This window comes from Mustela lutreola, chromosome 12 (genome assembly GCF_030435805.1).
Source record: "Mustela lutreola isolate mMusLut2 chromosome 12, mMusLut2.pri, whole genome shotgun sequence".
In the NCBI taxonomy this organism is placed as follows: Eukaryota; Metazoa; Chordata; class Mammalia; order Carnivora; family Mustelidae; genus Mustela; species Mustela lutreola.
This window is the reverse complement of record NC_081301.1, coordinates 21,881,653-21,900,787: the sequence shown is the minus strand read 5'-3', so window position 1 is coordinate 21,900,787 and position 19,135 is coordinate 21,881,653. Positions and strand designations below refer to the sequence as shown.

At 42.4% G+C, this 19,135-nt stretch overlaps 1 protein-coding gene across 6 annotated transcripts in view; it reads right to left on the bottom strand.

Moving 5' to 3' along the window:
- The window catches only part of LPAR1 (lysophosphatidic acid receptor 1), a 200,209-nt gene that overhangs the window by 124,165 nt on the left and 56,909 nt on the right, over positions 1–19,135 (bottom strand). The window contains exon 1 of one of the 6 annotated variants that reach the window (XM_059141415.1): positions 5,489–5,627. The exons of 1 other annotated variant lie outside the window; for it this stretch is intronic. The gene's annotated coding sequence lies outside the window, so the exon portion shown is untranslated. Of the gene's footprint in view, positions 1–4,479; positions 4,684–4,878; positions 4,956–5,488; positions 5,628–19,135 lie in introns of those variants that run through there. 4 more of the 6 variants (XM_059141418.1, XM_059141419.1, XM_059141416.1 and 1 more) reach the window with 4 other exon arrangements.

Here is a 19,135-nt window from a genome sequence, read left to right as displayed (position 1 = left end):
AGAACCGGGCTGGTTTTGAAATTCTTTTCCCTTATCTCCATATTAAATACAACAAACACAGCCTGCTCTAGCTCATTCAAGCTTATACATGTTTGTTTTAGCACTAAAGTTAAGATTCTGCCCTGTCATTCTAGCACTTTTTCAAAAGTAGTACTATAAAAAAAAAAAAAAATTATAACCTCGATCCATGCACACAGTACAATAGTCCTCTTTCCATTTCTGAAAGAAATTTGAATTTTACATGAACTTCAAGGTTCATGTTTCTATAGCGGCAATCAGGTGACAGGAGCTAACATTAAAGTGGTAGGACAATCTTCTTTGCCCCATCTCCGTAAGTCAGTAACAACAATGCTACTATGAAATCATACTAACCTGCAGGAAAAAAATGTCAGGGCATTTAAATAAAATCACAATCACCACCATCCTCTCTTACTTCCCTCCCTAAAAACTGAAAAAACAAAGTATCCTTCTAAGAAACAGAGTATACAACCCTGGGCTGCTTCAAGTTAACTAATTAAACATGCCAAAGCCTGGTTCCCTTGTAAAAGATAAAACTGGTGGGAGGATCCTCCATTCAAATTGTTTCCAGAAGATAGTAAAAAACAGCTCGCCTAATCTCTTTTATTAAGGCTCTTGGGTACCGCAGCATCTCCAGATTCAAGGCATTAGAAGACTTAGCCAGACTAGCTCACCTGTGACCTACAGCTGAAAAGCCACCCACTCCTACCTGTGACATGGAGGCACTGTGGAAGAAGAAACAGACCAGCCCCAAAGAGATTCTTCCTATCTGAGAGGTTATGAACTAGACACCGTAGCTCGGAGATTTAGGGAGGAAATAAAACAGGAGGGAAAAAAATTATTGGAAAGGAGATTTTTTTTTTTTAATTTTACAGAGATCACAAGTAGTCAGAGAGGCAGGCAGAGAGAAAGAGGAGGAAGCAAGCTCCCTACTGAGCAGAGAGCCCAATGTGGGGCTCGATCCCAGGACCCTGAGATCCTGACCTGAGCCGAAGGCAGAGGCTTAACCACTGAGCCACCCAGGCGCCCCTGGAAAGGAGATCCTTAAAGAAGTATTCATCTATACCCTGAAGCTACTTCTATTGGAATTACGTTTAAAGGATTTTCAGGGTTGGGTCTAGCCCTCACTGCAGTCCCCAAAGTATTGCTCTCTCCTACCTCCTCCCTGGATCCTTTTCTCCTCCCCTTTACAAGGCCATTAGCCCCATTTTAAAACTAATAATAATTCCTTCTCTTCTGCACAACAAATATCCAACCGCTGTGGTTAAACACTATGTATAAGATAAACAGGGTCAAGAATGCTGGTTGCCATCAGAGTCATGTTTAAATTAGCATTAACTAGCAGGCCCTTTCCTAAACAAAACAAAATGCTTTCTTGGTCAGCTCTGGGCCTGGAGAGTGATTTTAACTCACACGCTCAAAAAGCCTCGCAAGCATCATTAATTCCTGCTCAATGAAATTTCTCCAAAGACCACTATCGGTTTGGGAGGACTGTGGAGGAAGAAACTACGTATCATTTATTCTATCATTTTTATATAATCTGGATGAGCTGGCAGCAGTGCCCGAAAATTCACTAGCCATGAGTTACAATGAAAAGTAAAGGAATCAAAGTTCAGTGCTTTCACACATTTCACCTCTCACGACGCCCCAGTAGGCGTCACCATTGTCTTTTGGCATGTTGGGGGTTAATGCCTAGTCCTTCCCAACCCCACATAGCACAACTTCTTAAAATAATATCCAAGGTCCCCGCTAATTTACCACCTGGTCCCTTTCCAGCCTTCAATAACCCCAGACTCCAACTATATCTTCATTCTCCACCATTCATCTTTTAAGAGATGCATCCATTTAAGGATCCTTCAAGGCCCTTCTATGAAGTCTTCCCCAGAGTCAGAAGTTCATTTTCCATTCCCGAGCATGCCAAGGGTTCTTGGGTTCTACAGCTGCAACCTAGTTATGCAAGCCAGCTACTATGTTAGCTGCATGTTTCCCCTCTGCACTGCTGCTCCTTCTAAAGCCTCCTTTTTAGCATCTTTGTGTCTCTCTCTGTAGGAGGAATTCAGTAACTGCTTATTCAATTACAATGTTCTCCTTTTTTCCCAACCTTCTAAGGCATCCATGATAGTTCCCCAGGCGGTATTTTAAGTAATAACACAAAAGGGATGGAGGGAGGGGGCAGGTTATGTAAAAACAAGAAACCAAATAGTATGATGCTGAGTTAACCAGGCCAGAGCAAACTTGGAGACTTTAAACCAAGAGCTTATGTTCCCAGTTTTATTACATCACACTTCACTTTTAAAATAAATCATGTTCCTCAAGTGTGTATGCATATGGGTACAAAAAAAAAAAAAAAAAAAAAAAAAAAACCTAAAAAAAGACCAGCCACACATTAAGCACAGACATTAAAATCTTGACCTTAAACTAAATTTTAACTGTTATTTGTTGAACACTTGGGAGATTCCCACTGAAAATGATACAGTGTATTCTGCCCAGAGTGCAACTTTCTTTACTAAGCATTTGAAATAAGATTCTTGGCCCTAAAAATCACAAACTTAAAGACTGAATGTCATTATGTAGCAAAAAAAAACTTAGCAAGTGAGAGCTTCATTTTCTTTGAATTTCCCAGTCTAACAAAGCAGATTCAATAAGGCCTTGAAAAATCTATGGTATAATTTTTTTTTAAATGAAATTTCTGTTTGGTAAATATTAGCTTCAAATAAAAATAGAAGTTTCCAAACACAAGTTGTTGAAAGAGCTGCCCTTCCCATCTCTGTATTTTTCCCCGTCTTTCACAGGGATACTGAGATCCACCGAGTGAGTGTCCACAGCATTGGGCAGCTGTGGGGCAAATGGGAAGCTGGTCAGCTCCCACGACAGAGACGACCCTCACATCACATCACTTTTAAGGCTGAACAAGTTCACTCACTGTAAGAGAATAATGGAAGTCTAAGGGGGTGTGGGGGAGTATTACTGATGCCCTTGTGGAGGAGGAAAGAAAAAAACAGAGGAAAATCAACCCCCCTAGGTCAAGGTTCTACCCTACCCACCCCTCCAGGCATCTCGTACAGCGGGTTTTTTTTTTTTTCTACCTTTCATCCTGTTGCCCTCTCACTTCCCTTCTGGAATAACCCATTCACACTTTACTCTCTTCGTACTGTTCCAGCAAAGGATAACCAGGCTTCAGGTTCTAATTACTTGGGGGAGCTGGAAAGAACAGCGAAGATCATTAAATCCATCCATTTTCCAGATGAGTACCAGGAGGTGAAAGAAAAGCTGACCTGACTGGCTGAGGTGGTACCACTAGGGGACGTGGTGAGCATACAGGCTCGGATTAGGACAAACCACTCTTCCCGCCTGGCCCTGCATTCGACTGGTCCCTTCCCCCTAAGCACTACCTCTTTCCCTATTCAGCTTCTTTATCCTCAAATTAAACAGCGTGAAGCAAAACACAGACATAACACACTTAACAGTGCTAATCGTTATTCACAGTTTTGCATTCAAGGCAAATTTGCTCACTCCTACCAGATTTAGAGAACCGAGGACAGAAACAACTAGATGGTGCAGTGTGTGTGAGAGACAGACAGACAGAACGCAATTTAGCTCATTCCAAGCCATCAGAACGTCAGTATACACCCCTTTCCTTCAGGCCCACTCTTCTATTTGACAAGGGAATCGCTTCTTAAAATTTAAAAGGTTTCCCAGTGCAGTCTCCCTTTAACCAGAATCGCAGGCTTTAAATCACAGACCTCTGGCTTCACAGTTATGCTTACGCTGGGCAAACAACACTTATGCAAATAAGTGAAAAACACGGACTGTTAGAGCCTGAAGGAATAGAGGATTTTATCCTAATAACGGCAGTTACACGTTTCCGATATTCAGGTTTGCAAATGTGCACCTATGCCAATGGGAATCGGTGCAACTTTAACAAGGGAGCACTCTCTGAAAACCCACATTTACGAAAAATCCAGAGATTTCAACAAACAAGAAAAGAAAGAGAAGTAGCGACAGAGAGCAACAATCTCGGGCCCCAGACCGAAGGCAGCAACAAGTCCTGGATGCCGTCATGCCTCACACACCAAAGGCCAAATGGCAGCAAAGAATAAAACAAGAATAAAATTTAAATCCATTCATAACAAACTAGTCCTACACAAACCAAACGAGCCTGTCGGTTTCAAAACCACCAACTCTAAGCCAGGTCCCTCCCTTGCCTTCAATTTCCCAGTTACTTGCTGAGCGTGTTTGTTAGGCGGCTGCACAGAAACTAAGTTGCAAGTCCGCAGCTGGAGAGAGACTAAGGAGTCGCCCGAGAGAAGCAAGAGGTGCGGGAGCTTTGCGCTGCGGGGCGCAGGGTATCCCGGCGATCCACGTCCACCCCGACCCGGCTTTGGGGTAATTTCGAGCCCTCCACCCCCTGCGCTCTCTCTCGCGCTCCCACCGAGACCCAGGTAACCCGAGGCCACCTACGTGTCACTTGGGTGGGTCCGGGACGCAAACGCGGCACCAAGCGCGGGCCCCGGGGCGCACTGACCTGGCCGGGGGGGTGGCACGAAAGGGCCGGCGGCCCGGGCGGCTGCGGCAACTTCCCTCCCGGGGCTCGGTCAACTGGTTGGCGGCGGAGGCCAGGAGAGCCTCGCCTCTCGCAGGCCAGCTCGCAAGCGCGCACGCCCACCCACAGGCGACCCAGGCGAGCGCGCGCGCGCGCGCACACACACTTACACTCGCTCGCACACTCGCACGCACAGCCACAAAGCCTGTCTGCCCCGGGACAGTGCGAGCCGGGCGCGCCGTGCGGCGGCGCAGGCGACGCGGCGGCCACTGGCTCCGCGCCCTGTCCCCCGCCCCGCGCCGCGCCCGCCCCTTTACCTGCGCCCGCCGCTGGCCCCCCGGGCTGGTCCCCCGCGGCGCGCTCGCTCCCCCCGGCCGGCGCCCGGCCCTCCGCCCGCCCCCTCGGCCGTCGCCCGGAACGGGGCCGCCCCCTGCGCCCACCCCCCCGGGGGAAGCCGGGGAGGGCTCCGCGGCGCCGGCGCCCAGGCCGCCCAAGATCCGGGCAGCGCTTCGCCGCGGACCGAGCAGTCGCGCCCCGGGGAGCGCCAGCCGCCGCTGGGGCCGCCTGCTCGCGCTTTGGCGCGCGGGCCGGGGCGGCGGGGGAGGGGGCGCCAAGGGAGAGCCGAGGCCGCGGCGGGGACGCCAGCCTCCTTTCTTCCAACGCCTTCTTTCTTTTCTGCCGGCTCCACGTAGCACCAGTCAGCAACTCCCGCACCCCCGACTCCCTCCCCCGGGCCCGCTCCGTCACCTGGCGTGACGCCCCCTCCCCCATCATGGCGACCTCCGGGCACCAGCCGCTGGGCGGGGGCGGAGGGGCGCCGAAGCCGCCCGTTACGGTCTCACTCCCGCCCCCTCCGCAGCCCCCAGTGACCCACGGTCGGGGAGACCCGCGGCCGGCGGCTCGGATGCTCGCCCCTCCCGCGCTCACCTCAGCGCCCGCCAGCTTGCTGGACTGGGGGGGCTCCCTCGCACCGCGCGTTTTCATTTTGTCGCTCTTCTCTTCCCCCTCGAAAAGCTCTGGAAAACATCGCGGGCGCGCAAAACCCCTGAAGTCTGGGCCTCTCTCGTAGTTCAGCTTCCCAACTTTGCAGAAGACACAAAGTTTCTCCCGGCACAGCTTGTAACTCGAGGCTGCAGAGAGCCGAGAGTCGACTTTTCGGCTAGAAAGGTGCACGCGTTTCTGTGTCTGAGTTTTCCGCTGACTCGATCTGCAGACCACAGCAAGTGGGACGGGGCTCCCCTAGATCTCCGGAGCCGGGATTACACGCTTCTCTTCCGCTTTCCCAGTCAAACTTTCAGTGCAAACTACCAGTTGCAGGAGAGTGATTAAGGGCGGGGAATGCACACCTGGAGGTGTGGGCGGGAGCGGCGCCGGACTGAGGCCTGGGGATCGGGAGGAAGGTGGCAGCCACCAGGGGATCGCCCTGGTCCTGTGTCAACACCCGCTCCCTCGGGGGCTTTCCAGCCGCGCCACCCCCCACCCACCTCCCGCTGCCCACCCTTGGCTTCTCAGGATTTCCGCAGTTGGGGCACTTCTCTGCCTCTCGCTCCGCTGCCCAAGTCGCCACGCCTCAAAAGTAGCTGAGCTGAGTGCTCTCTCGCCTGAAAGGACACATAAGAGACCGGGACAGCGGTGTGGCATGGGGACTCACTCAGCGGGACGGTAACTGCGTGGGAGAAAGAAACGCAGAACGGAGGTGGGGGGGCTGCACTGGTGGGAGTCGCTCGATCTCCGGCTTTCCGAAAGGAGAGGCCCCTTTAAACCGCAGTGGGCGGAGAGGGGAAGACTTCTCGGAAGGGATGCAAACTTTTCTAGATACAAGTGAGGTGTGCTTCTACTAGGACCTGACCCGCTCCTGCCCGCGACTGCTTAGAACTTGACCGTGCTGGCCTGTGGTTTTCACAGGATGCGCAGGGCTAAGACCTGTCCGCTAGTCAGTTACTACCTAAAGCGGTTTCTTTTTTAAAAATAATCTTTCAAGAGCGCCTGGGTGGCTCAGTGGGTTAAAGTCTCTGCCTTCGTCTGAGGTCATGATCCCAGGGTCTGGGGATCGAGCCCCGCTCGATCAGCAGGGAGCCAGCTTCCTCCTCTCTCTCTGCCTGCTTGTGATCTCTCTCTGTCAAATAAATAAATAAAACATTTTTAAAAAAATAAATAATCTTTCAAATCCTTCTCCTTTAAAAATATGTGTGTATATACATATATATGTGTGTACATGTGTATACCTGTATACATATGTATATATACATATGTATATATGTGTATATGTGTGTATACATATGTATATATGTGTATACATGTGTGTGTGTGTGTGTGTGAGTGTGTGTATTTATTTATATATTTTTTTAAAGAATTCTCTACACACCATTTGAGGCTTGAACCTGCAACCCGGAGGTGGAGACCCAGGCTATAGGGACTGAGCCAGCCAAGCGCCCCTTTCTAAAAAAAACCATACATTCCACTTTCTCTCCTTTCCTACCAATTTACGGTTTATTTTACAATAATCCACTTAGAATGTGAAAAATTAGAAATGGTAATACACGCATGGTGCAAATATATTCATTACAGTATAGAAATGCATGTACACACTCTTATTTCAAATGATGAGAGACATGGATCTTACACTCAAAAAATATATTGGACAAATAGGACCATATCCACTATAAAGTCTAAGTATGATACAATGTATATATTGCTAAGAAGAGAAGAATATATGCTGAAAGGGTTTTGTTTTCAACCATAGCTCTACACAACTCAAAATCAGTTAATTTTCTTTTTTTTTTCCCAAAGATTTTATTTATTTGACAGAGATCACAAGCAGGCAGAGAGTCAGACAGAGAGAGAGAAGGAAGCAGGCTCCCCGCCAAGCAGAGAGCCCCATTAAGTTCTCCATCCCAGGATCCTGAGATCATGACCTGAGCCGAAGGCAGAGGCTTAACCCACTGCGCCAGCCAGACGCCCCACACTTAGCTAATTTTCATTTCTCCTGATTACACATTCCTTATTTACCGCTAGGTTTCTCAATGCCAAAACTTTACTATCTAGTGAAAAGAATATTCTACATTTTATTTAAAATAGTAAAAGTATGATACTAATTTTATCAATAAGCATTATAGATTATTTAATTTAAACAAGTATTTCAATGTCTAGCCCCTCCTCATAAGTCAAAGTGTAAATAAGTTTCTTGTTTACCACTGCCCTTGAATACTTTTGAATATACTGATTCTCCCTTACCATCTTAAGGAATATTGTTGCTTGTGTTTTGATTATATATTAACTGCCTTAATATATAACTGCCTACTCTGTTGTCCTGACATCCAATGGGGAGTTCTATCCACATAAGACATATATGTATTCAAGAGTTCTAAGTTATTTGCTGCAAAATACTTTATTTCCTCTTTATTTGGTCTACTGTGGCCTAAAATGAAATGGAGGGCAAAAGTCAAGGTCAGCCTGGACAGACTTGTCTTTCTGACAAGTGTAGACCTGTCTGAAAAAGACTGCTCTGCAACCAGCTTTAAAACAGTAACTTTCAAATCAAATGTAAGCTGTATGCCCAGTGTAAAAGGGAGTGAGAGAATGAAATCCAAAACAGAATTCAGCTCAGCACAGAGATTAACTCATCAAAACTAGTACTGTGTTCCAAATAAGCCAGTTTTCTCCTCTGTAAAATGGGATAATAATACCAGCATAGTCTATTTTACTGGATTCTGAGTTGTCTTTATCAAAGTAAGGTAATATATTTGAACAGTCTTCTTAAAACATTGAATGTTTTCAATATTGAAACACTGATGTTTCAATAGAGAGGAAGGATACTGTGATACACTTTCTTCAGTGCTTTCACCTGCCTGTGGCCCTCTTGCCATTCAGGCCATTCTCTCTCCAGGATAGTCATCCAAACGCTTTCTGCTCTAACCTTTCTCTCTTATCCTCTGCCAAGCAGTGTTTCTCTAGATCTGTTTCTTCAAATGACTTCAGCAGAGCCGAAGACTCAAAGACAGCTGGTGCTGTCAAATGTGAGAAAAAAACATTTTCAGCAAAATGAAGAGAATTTTAATGAAGAGTATTTCAAGTACAGTTTACACTATTATCTCAAAGGATACTACCGACTTCGTTGGATTACTAATGCTATCTAGCTAAGGGTCCAAGAGTTAAAACTGACGAAGCATTTAGGATGGAAAAATTGGCTGTCACTGCATTAGGCTCTATCATTCGTTCAGAAAGGGACTGCTGGTCTTGCCAGTTCTTGGCCGGCCTCCCCATGTTCCCTTTCATCTGGCAAAAAATCTTTGAAATTTTCTAACGAGAATAATCAAAACTATCAACAAAAAGATCTGTTGGAAACTTTCCCTCTGGTCTGGTAATGTAGAGACTGGTGCAAAAAATATATTTCCGTGAAACAATACCCTGAGAAAACACAGCCTGCTGGGAAAGTTCTTCAGGTGCCTCTGGGGCATAGGTTTCTTCCTTCTTTAAATGGGGCATGTGTGCTGCTCTGGTGTTTTTCCTTTGGCCAGAAAGAAATCATTCTCCTGAGGAAACCTTTCTATTTTCAAAGGCCAGCGGCAGAGGTGGGTGAGACAGCCCAATTTAGTTTTGTTTTTGTTGTTGTTTTGTTTTGTTTTGTTTTGTTTTTCTAAAAATGCTCTTGAGGGTAGAAGTAGCATAGGGAGACTCCAGGAATGGGGAGGAGAAGTTGGGGTTGTGTGCACAGCATTCATGAGGGAGGGCAATGAAACAGAAACCCTCAATGGTGTGCCTCTGTGCTCACCTGCTTCTCATCACACATTTCTGGCCAAAAGATCTAGCTCGTCTGCAGCAGATCAAGGACTAGCAATTCCCTTTCTATCATGTTCCTTAGCCAAGTGAAAAGGCTTTGATAGAAAACAAACGGAGAGGAAAAAAAAGAATATGAAGATCAAAAAACATGTGTCACGTGTATAATTTTAGAGCTAATAAGACACCTATATACAAAGGAAGCACAGAAAGGGTCATAAAACAAAAATTAAACAAAAATAGCTAAATTGCTAGTAAAATGGATAGTGGAGAAAAAAAAAAGACTATGAATGAGATTATAATTATAGTTCCAGTACAATTTTTTAATACTAAGAATAGTATAGTCCTATATCCCTTCTGAACATTAAAAACTTAGCTAAAATAAATACTTCTTAGCAAAATATAAATTTATAAAACCAGTTGATCCAAAAGATTTATAACATGAATGTATCTACAACCATTAAATAAATTGAATTTGCATTTCTAAATTTACCTACAAGAAAGCTCAAGGATTTAGTGGGAAAGATTTATGAAATCATCGCAGATGATCTCTATTCAAATGGTTTCAAAGATTAGAAAAAGATGAAAAGCATCTTGATGATTTTATGAACTAATAAAATCTTGACATCAAAATCAGAAAGGGAAAAAAAAAAAAAAAAGGAGGGGCGCCTGGGTGGCTCAGTGGGTTAAAGCCTCTGCCTTCGGCTCAGGTCATGATCTCATGGTCCTGGGATGGAGCCCTGCATTGGGCTCTCTGCTCAACAGGGAGCCTGCTTCCCCCTCTCTCTGCCTGCCTCTCTGCCTACTTGTGATCTTTCTCTCTGTCAAATAAATAAATAAATAAATAAAATCTTTAAAAAAAAGGAAAGAGGAAAATTATTGGCCAAATCTCAAAAGGCATTAAGAATATGTTATTCCTACATGCAATGTTACCAAACCCAGTTCAGCAATGGGTTTTAAAAATATACTTCAGGGTGCCTGGGTGGCTCAGTGGGTTAAGGCCTCTGCCTTTGGCTCAGGTCATGATCCCAGGGTCCTGGGATGGAGCCCCACATAGGGCTCTCTGCTCAGCAGGGAGCCTGCTTCCTCCTTTCTCTCTGCCTGTCTCTCTGGCTACTTGTGATCTCAGTCAAATAAATAAAATCTTTAAAAAAAAGTTCTTTAATAAAAATAAAAATATACTTCATCAGATTAATATCATAATGTAACAATGACTTAATATTAGAAAATATAAAGTAATTTGTCATTCATTTATTTTTTTTATCTTAGCAAACTAGGAAAGGAAGGAATTTCATGAGCACAATAAAGTGTTGCTACCAACAACGTAATTCTAGAAACATTATTCTTAATTTTAATTCATTAAACATTTTTCTATTAAAGTCAGCAACACAAGGACAGATTTACCATTTTACCATTTCTACTCAACATTGTACTGAAGCCCCTTGCCTGTAACATGCACACACACAGAAATGAGAAGCTATAAAGGTCAGAAAATGAGAAAATATGATTTATAGATGATATGGTTGTCTGCTAAGAAATTCAAGCAAATCTAATAAAGTAATAGAACAAATAAGAGAGTTTAACAACATTGTTGGATAAAAGGTCAATATAAAAGAAACTGCAGCCCATTAGAGAAGATAAATTCTTAAAGGTTGTACTCATAATAGAAACAATATTTATTATAACTTCAATAAAAATTCATAGAAAGGTAGCATATCTGTGAAGAAAAGTATAAAGCTTTATTGAAATACAGAGAAAGGCTTAAATAAATGTAGAGATGAATCATGTTCAGAGATGAGAAGACTCCATGACCACAAACCAGTCTACTCCAAATTGTAATACAGGGTCTTTCGTAGACTTTGACAAAGTGATTCCAGAATTCATGTAGAATTGGAAGAGGCCAAGAATGACCAAGACAATTCTGAAGAAGCATAGGGAAGAAAAACTTCCCCTTCAGATATCAAAAGCTTCATATTGTAATAATGTGGTGTTGGTGCAGTGACTGGTAAATAACTAATGAACAAGAAAAGCAGGTTCAGAAACAGAACCACAAGGACCTGCAGGGGCTATTATGTCATTCAATAATCTAATGAAAGAGAATGGTAGGTTCAGAAACAACCATTCATATAAATGATGGATAAGTCAACACAAATTAGTAAATCAGAGATGATCTGTTTAGTTAATGATGCTGAGATAATTAGCACCCTCTTCACATTTTTTAAGATGGGATCCCTACCTCACACTGTAACCAAAGTAAGTTCTTAGTGATTTTAAAAGCAAGGCAACACCTCCAGATTTTTAAAAGATCTTCAGCATTTCAGGGTACAGAAGAATTTCTTACACAAGGTACAAAAAGCACAAACCATAAAAACAGTCTTCTCTTCTCTTTAAAAAAAAACTGACTCTAGGGGCGCCTAGGTGGCTCAGTGGGTTAAGCCGCTGCCTTTGGCTCAGGTCATGATCTCAGGGTCCTGGGATCGAGTCCCGCATCGGGCTCTCTGCTTGGCAGGAAGCCTGCTTCCTCCTCTCTCTCTCTGCCTGCCTCTCTGCCTGCTTGTGATTTCTGTCTGTCAAATAAATAAATCAAATCTTTTAAAAAAAAAAAAAAAAAAAACTGACTCTAATATGCTGGATTCTTGTGAGTTCTTGTAGTTGATATGATGTTTGCTTCAAGCCCTGCAATGATTATATATGTATATGAGTATATAATATATACTATATATTCTAGAGCAAAATGAAAAGAGCAGTACAAGAGGCTGAAACATATTTGGATATAGACCCCTTTCAGAACCTAATCAAAGCTGTGAAACTTCTCTACAGATGAATGTAGAGTATATATCTTGTAGCACAGGCCTCTGACTACAATAATATCCTTTCTTGATTTCTTGGGTACCAGCCAGACTTGATTTCCCAGTTACTCTTATAGGTATTTGAGGCCACACAGCTGAGTTCTCTCCAGCAGAATGTGAGCATAAGTGACTTCTGCCTAGTGTAGGAATACCTATAAAATTCTCCCACATGTGCTTCCTTATGGTCTTTGTCCCTTTGGGTTGACTGGGATGATGATGCCCACACCAACCTTGGAGCCATGGGTTGAAGACAATGGGCAGCCATAAGTCCTGAGGCCTTAGTGTCCATATGAGCGAGAGCCTATCTACTGATGTGGGCACTCTCTCTGGACTTTTGCCTGAGAAAGACATCTATTGTTCTTTGAACCAGTAAATTTGGGGATCTATTGGTTAACTTGGCTTAACTAATGTATATACTTACATGCATTTTGACTTACAGCAGGTCAATGACACCTGTGGATTGATCTGAGAAAAGGAGAAATTCTGATGTACTGCCTTCTGGAGTGAGCACTCACCAAAAGTGGGCAAGTTAGAGATGGTACATCTTTGCACAAACTCTGCTCAAATAAGCACTGATTACATTTCACTGAATGGCTCCACCAACGTATGCTCTGCCAAAAACAGAGACAGGATAAATTCCAAAGGTTTTTTAAAAAAATGGACACGAATGGAAGAACCCACTCATGTGAACCTCATTTTACCTTAATTACCTCTTTAAAGGCCCTATCTCCAAATACAGTAATATTCTGTGGGTTAGTACTTCAAAAAAATTGGGGGGGAGATACAATTCAGTGCATAACACTGATTAAGGTTGGAGTTCTTATCCATGATTGCCAATAACACTTGGCCAACTCATGTGGACGCCTTGGAAAGATTACAAACCTTATATACAGTGTGATCACAACCTTGGGAGGATTACTATGCAGACAAGAAGTAACTTTGCAGAAGTCACTGCTAATTTGCACCATAGAGACGGATTTAAGAAGTTTGAAACAGTAAGGCAAAACACTTTAAAACTCCTGGGATGATGTAGTATGATCAGAAGGAAGGAAGTAATAGCAAATGAGCCTTGATAGAATGTGCTGATGAGGTTAAGATATCTTTAATTTCCAAGGAAAGATCTAGAACACCTATGAAAAGTTATTTGTAAAACCCTTTTCTGGGACTTTACGTTTCTGAAAGGTTAACAACAATAACCATAACTTCCCAGAGCGAGATTGGCACTGACTTATAGAAGTTTAGACCTAGAAAACCTGGACTTGACCCATTTGGCATAGGTTTTGGCAAGGGTAAATTATATTCAGTATCATAATCTATTCCAAGATGAAGTTGAATGAACACGATCCTCCCCATTCCATAATTCTTCTGACTGGTAAAAGAGAGGGAAGAGGTGGAACTTCTATACTTCTCCACAAGTAGGAATGCTGACCCAGCCTTTGTCAACAGCACAATGGACACATGAATGAAGTGGCCACCATGGCAGAGAAGAAGGCTAAAGACTCCCACTTACCAAAGCTGACCTCTCAGATGTTCCTTCTAAATATCCAAACTGCCAGCTACAGAGACCTACTCAAAGCCCAAAGTATGGACATAAACAAGGACCGACTCTGAGCAACTAGTACAGACCATTTCTTGAGAAGACCAACTGGCAACTTAGTGGCAAGTTGACTAGGTTGAGCCTCTTCCCTGCTAGAAGGGTTGTGGTTCATTTCCACAGGAATAAACATCTATTCTGCATATGGTGTTGCTGTTCCTGGCATCAGGGTCTCAGTCACCATCACTATCCAGATCTTATGGAATGCCTGATCCACAGGCATGGAATCACATGCAACATTCAACCAAGGCATTTAGTTTACAGTGAAGAAGATACATCGTGTGGTCTTATCACATAAAGCCCCACCCAGAAGCTTCCTGTGGAGGGATGGAGAAGCTGCTAAAAAACACAGCTGAAGTATCAACTTGGAGGCAGGACCTTTCAAGGATGGGGAACTCCTTTCAGGATGCAACATATGCATTGGATCAGAGACCTATTAAGGTGATACTTTATCATCAACAGGAAAAATATACAGGTCCCTGAAATTAGAGGGCATAAGAAGGAACCCCTACCATCACTGTCCATGACCCATTGTGGGACTTTGGTCTTCTCTCCCTATAATTCTGAGATCTACAAGGTGGATGGTCTATACTCTTACCAGGGCTAAAAGTCTCACAGCAGAAGTCCCAGTGAACTACAAGCTGTGGTTTCTGCTTGGGCAGTGTGTGGTCCTGGGGTGTCAAGACCAGAAGACAAGGTGTTGTGGCTGTGAACAGATGAACTAAAAAAGAACATGGTTACCCAGGACACAGAGCCCAGAGGAATGAGGGTTTAAGTCCCACTATGAGGTGTTTTACCAAGACTGGCAGACATGTTACCTGAGGGTGAAGAGATTTAGAAGGTATAAGGGGCAAGGGATGGCAGAGTGGGAGAGCAGCTAAGTACCAGCTGTGGCCCTGAGACAAACCGCAGTGATAAAGATAACAGTTGGTCCCTCCTTCTTATTAGTTTATCTTCAGGAAGAGAGGCCCACCTGATCCCTGGAGGCACTACTACCTCTACAAGCCTCTGGAAGTGGATCCACGTAGAGCAAGTACACACATGTGAAGACGTGACATTCAGATCTGCTTCAAGAAAGAACTCACTGATCAGCTGCAAAGATAATCCATGGCTTTTAGCAATTTCAGGGTCCTCTGTGTCTTTTGAGGTGAGGCCACATTCTTCCTAGGACATACTTTCAGCAAACAAAAGAGGGAAGTGATAGCCAAGAGTAGGCTCATCTCCTGGTGGGCCATGGCCAATGACTAAGCAAGGGGGTGGTACAAGTTCCAGAGTGGGACTTCTCTAATGGACTATCTTTGTTCCCAAGATCCTATCAGGCCTGCAAAAACTTTGCTGGTTCTGTGTCATGGCCTGATGCCTCCCCTTGTCTTATCCTGCTTCTCCAGCTTTTCCTTTTCCCCAATAAATACTTTGCACTCCCAACTCAGCCACAGCATCTACTTCCCAGAGAACGCAACCTGTAACAAGTATACTCCACAGTCACCGCCTTTTTAGAACTGGATTATACTTATCTTTAAATAATGGTCATGTAATAGTCACTGTGTTTTTAGAAATTGCTTGAACTGGAATTGTTAGGGGGTTTATCCCTTTGTTTATCCTAGTACTGTAAATTAATATTTTTTATATTTTATATATAATATAAAATATAATATAAATATAAATACAAAATATAATATTTTTATATTTATATATATAAATTATATAAGATATATAAAAACTATATAAAATTTATATTTTAATGATTTGCTTTGCTAAAGTTTTTTTTTTAACTTTTCACAAAAAAGATCTAGGATCTATTCATCAGCACTATTTATTTTCTGCTGAGTATCTCATTAACTTTTTGTTTTCAGTGAAATCCTTCCTATTGATTTCTTTGGTAATTCTCTTTAGTTTCTGGTGCTAAATGCTTCATTAATTTATTTTTTTTCTTTTCTTTTAATAGTAGTTTTTAAATGCTCTCAACTTGGTATATAGCTCAGTCACTTAGACTAATTTTTACACTTCTCAACAAGGCTTTATGGGAGGTATGTGTTGTAGTCTGCATATCTCTGAATGTTTTCTGTTTTCTCTGAAAACTAGAACTACATTGTAACCTAGAAACCTCTTCAAATTTACAAAAATGGTCTTTATATAATAAGTTTACAAATAGGTTTGCAAACCTTTATAAAATAGGCTCGGGAGAGTTCTCTTCTACTACATAGTTAATTGTGCCTTTCCTTCCTTCCTTTTTTTTTTTTTTTTTTGGTCTCCTTCAGGAACAGCTCTATCCATACCCATACACTGGTTCTTTGTTCTCTATTCTCCATTTACTTACTCCCTTCTCATTTTTATCTCTTTGCTTTTTCTCCCTGGGAGAGCTTATAACATATGAAATCCACTCTATTGATCTTATGATCCATAGCATTTTTCTCTTTATTTTATTTTTTTTAAGATTATATTTCTTTATTTGACAGAGAGAGAGACAGAAATAGGGAACACAAGCAGGGGGAGTGGGAGAGGGAAAAGCAGGATTCCAGCTGAGCAGGGAGTTCCATGTAGGGCTCAATCCCAGGACCCCAGGATCGTGACCTGAGCCAAAGGCAGATGCTTAACGACTGAGCCACCCAGGTGCCCCATATTTTTTTTCTTTAATCACTCTAATATAAATTTTATTTACATTGAATTTTACATTTTCTTGCACAGCTTCTTCTTGTCTTCCTTCTTTTTTCATCTTATCCAATTATCTTAAAAAAAAAAACAACTCTTGCTGTTAACATTTCATATCAACCTGCCCTTCTCCTTACTCACCTGCTCTCATTTCTTAAAAACTCGTCTTTTTACACTCTATTACATATGTATGCCTAACTCAGTATCTAATGCTTAGTAAATACTTGTTGGATTCATTTAGTTTAAGTAAATGAACAAACCTTTGACTGTAGGTCAAGTCCAAAGCAAAGTGGAAAATAATATGCTAACAAAATTGGCAATTCATTCAAGTAAAAATGAAATGTCATTAGTTTCCAGTTTTACTCAAAATCAATTTTTAAGGTATAGTAAGAGAATTATCCAATATTTAATTTCAGTTTGTTTAGAAGAAATAACCAATTATCAAGACTGAATCCAGCCTAGGTAACTTAGCACCTCTTTTTAAAATTGCCTTGAAGAAAAATTTATTTCCGAGATGTTGAAATCTGCCCACCGTCGTGTGTTCTGCATTTATATTTGGGGCTCTTTCTTTTTGTGTTCTCTCAAGGAAAAAAAAAAAAAAGAAGAAGAAGTCTGAATTTGAAACATTAACAGTGGAACAGTTGAAAAAAAAACAAAAAAACAAAAACCTATTCTGGTAATATTAACCAGCCACAAATGGCCAGGGTAAACTTCTTTCATGAAAGCTTCTTGCCTAGAAGTGGGATTGGGTCATTATGTCTGCACAGTAACCACCCCTGCAAACAACATATGAATGCCAGATGGTTGGAACTGTTCCATTAAGAAACTGATGTTTTCATTGTTTGGAATTTGATTTTGTAGCTTTCTCCATATAGTGATTTGATTGTAGCATTTAGAAGCCTTGAGAGCTTTCCCATAAATTATTCCACCCCTTGAATATGAAACTAGGGGAGGCTTATTAGCCTGTTTTTCCATTAGTATGTCATTCCCACTTTCTTGCTCAGATGTGGATAATTTAGGCAGGATTCTTAAAAAGAAAATGTGGGTTTTGTGCTTTGGTTGTTCTCGTCAAGGAACGTGCTACTGAATAATGCTTCCCTCACTTTGTCCCTCGAATAGGTATATGTGAATTTCATTTAAAAAATTAAATAATACTAGCAAACAAAGTCTTACTGTGTACTTGCATGGTTCATATATTACTTTTACAGTTTTAACTATTCTATACATTTTATCATGTTAACTCGTATGAGCATCGCATCAACTCTGCAAAGTCAATACTGTTATTATTTCCACTTTATAGATGAAGAAACTAGGGGAAAGTCAATTGAAGTAACTTTCCTAAGGTCAAAAAAGCAGTGGTAGATGTCGGATGTCAACCTTGGGGGTGTTGGAAAATGTCTGAGTCCGTGTTCTTAACCACCTCACCCCACATTACATTGTTTACAAGACTAGTGCTCTAACCCCTGAGCTATGGAGCCTTCCCCTAACATTACATTGTTTAAATCGCAGCTAATCTAATTTGTTCCAAGAGAACAGTGACAAAACTAGATTCTCTGCTCCTTATTTCGTCCTCATTAATGTAAACAGGCTCTTGCTATGATTGTGGCAAATGTCTTATTTTTTGCAAACCTAAGAGTATATGCCAGCATGTATAATCATCTATCAATAGGATCCGTCAAAACTATATCTCGGTGAGATCTATTATTCTCTTAAAAAAATAAAGGCAGTTTGGGGAGCCTGGGTGACTCAGTCAGTTAAGCCCCTGCCTTCAGGTCAGGTCATGATCCCAGGGTCCCAGATAGAGCCCCATATCAGGCTTTCTGCTCAGCAGGGAGTCTGCTTCTCCCCCTCTCTTTGCTCCTCCCCTTGTTCCTGCTCTCTCACTCACTCTCTGTCAAATAAATAATCTTTTAAAAGAAAGAAAGGTTTTTTTCCCCCCAGAAATCCCTTACAAATTACTCTTGCTATGAACGCTCTAGTCGACATCCTTCATTATGTTACAGTGGGTCATGATTTAAAACAAAAACAAAAACAAAAAACCACTCCTTTGCATTAGAACTGATGTGCAGCTTGAAGTTACAGAAAATGGAAGCGGGCTATAAAATCCAAACTACAAGGAGTTACAATTGCAAAATAGCAATTACTGTGATAGGACTTATGATCAGTAGGTCCTAGTGAGAAAGCATATGCCCGCGGTCAAGGTGAAAAGACACGGGGACATGATAATGACAAACATGTGGAGGATGGCACTGCAAGAGGATAACTCAGAGAAACCAAGTAGTTGAAAGGGCTTTAGAAAAAATCTTTAGTCACAGGCAAGTATTTAAATGGCATCCTAAGACTAGTTCTGATTTGTCAAGTCCACAGGCAAACGGATGACGTAGAGAACATACATCTGTTGTCCTGCATCCATGCTTGCTTCTGCTGACAACACCCTGATATTCCTTTTTACTATTTCATGTTGGCTTAACCTTTTCCTCTCATGTGGTCCTGGCCATTGAAAGCATTCAATTCCACAGTCCCACTGATCAGTTCAAAGAGGAGACAGTGATCCTATCAGAGCCAATGATGTACAATCTTGGGTACTTTTGCTTGAGCCGATGAGAAAGTAATATATTCTCTTTTCCTGCTATAATTGGAGTGGTGAAACTGAATACCTAAAATGTCAGAGGCCACCATGAATGAGAACTTCCAAAGGCGTAAGCC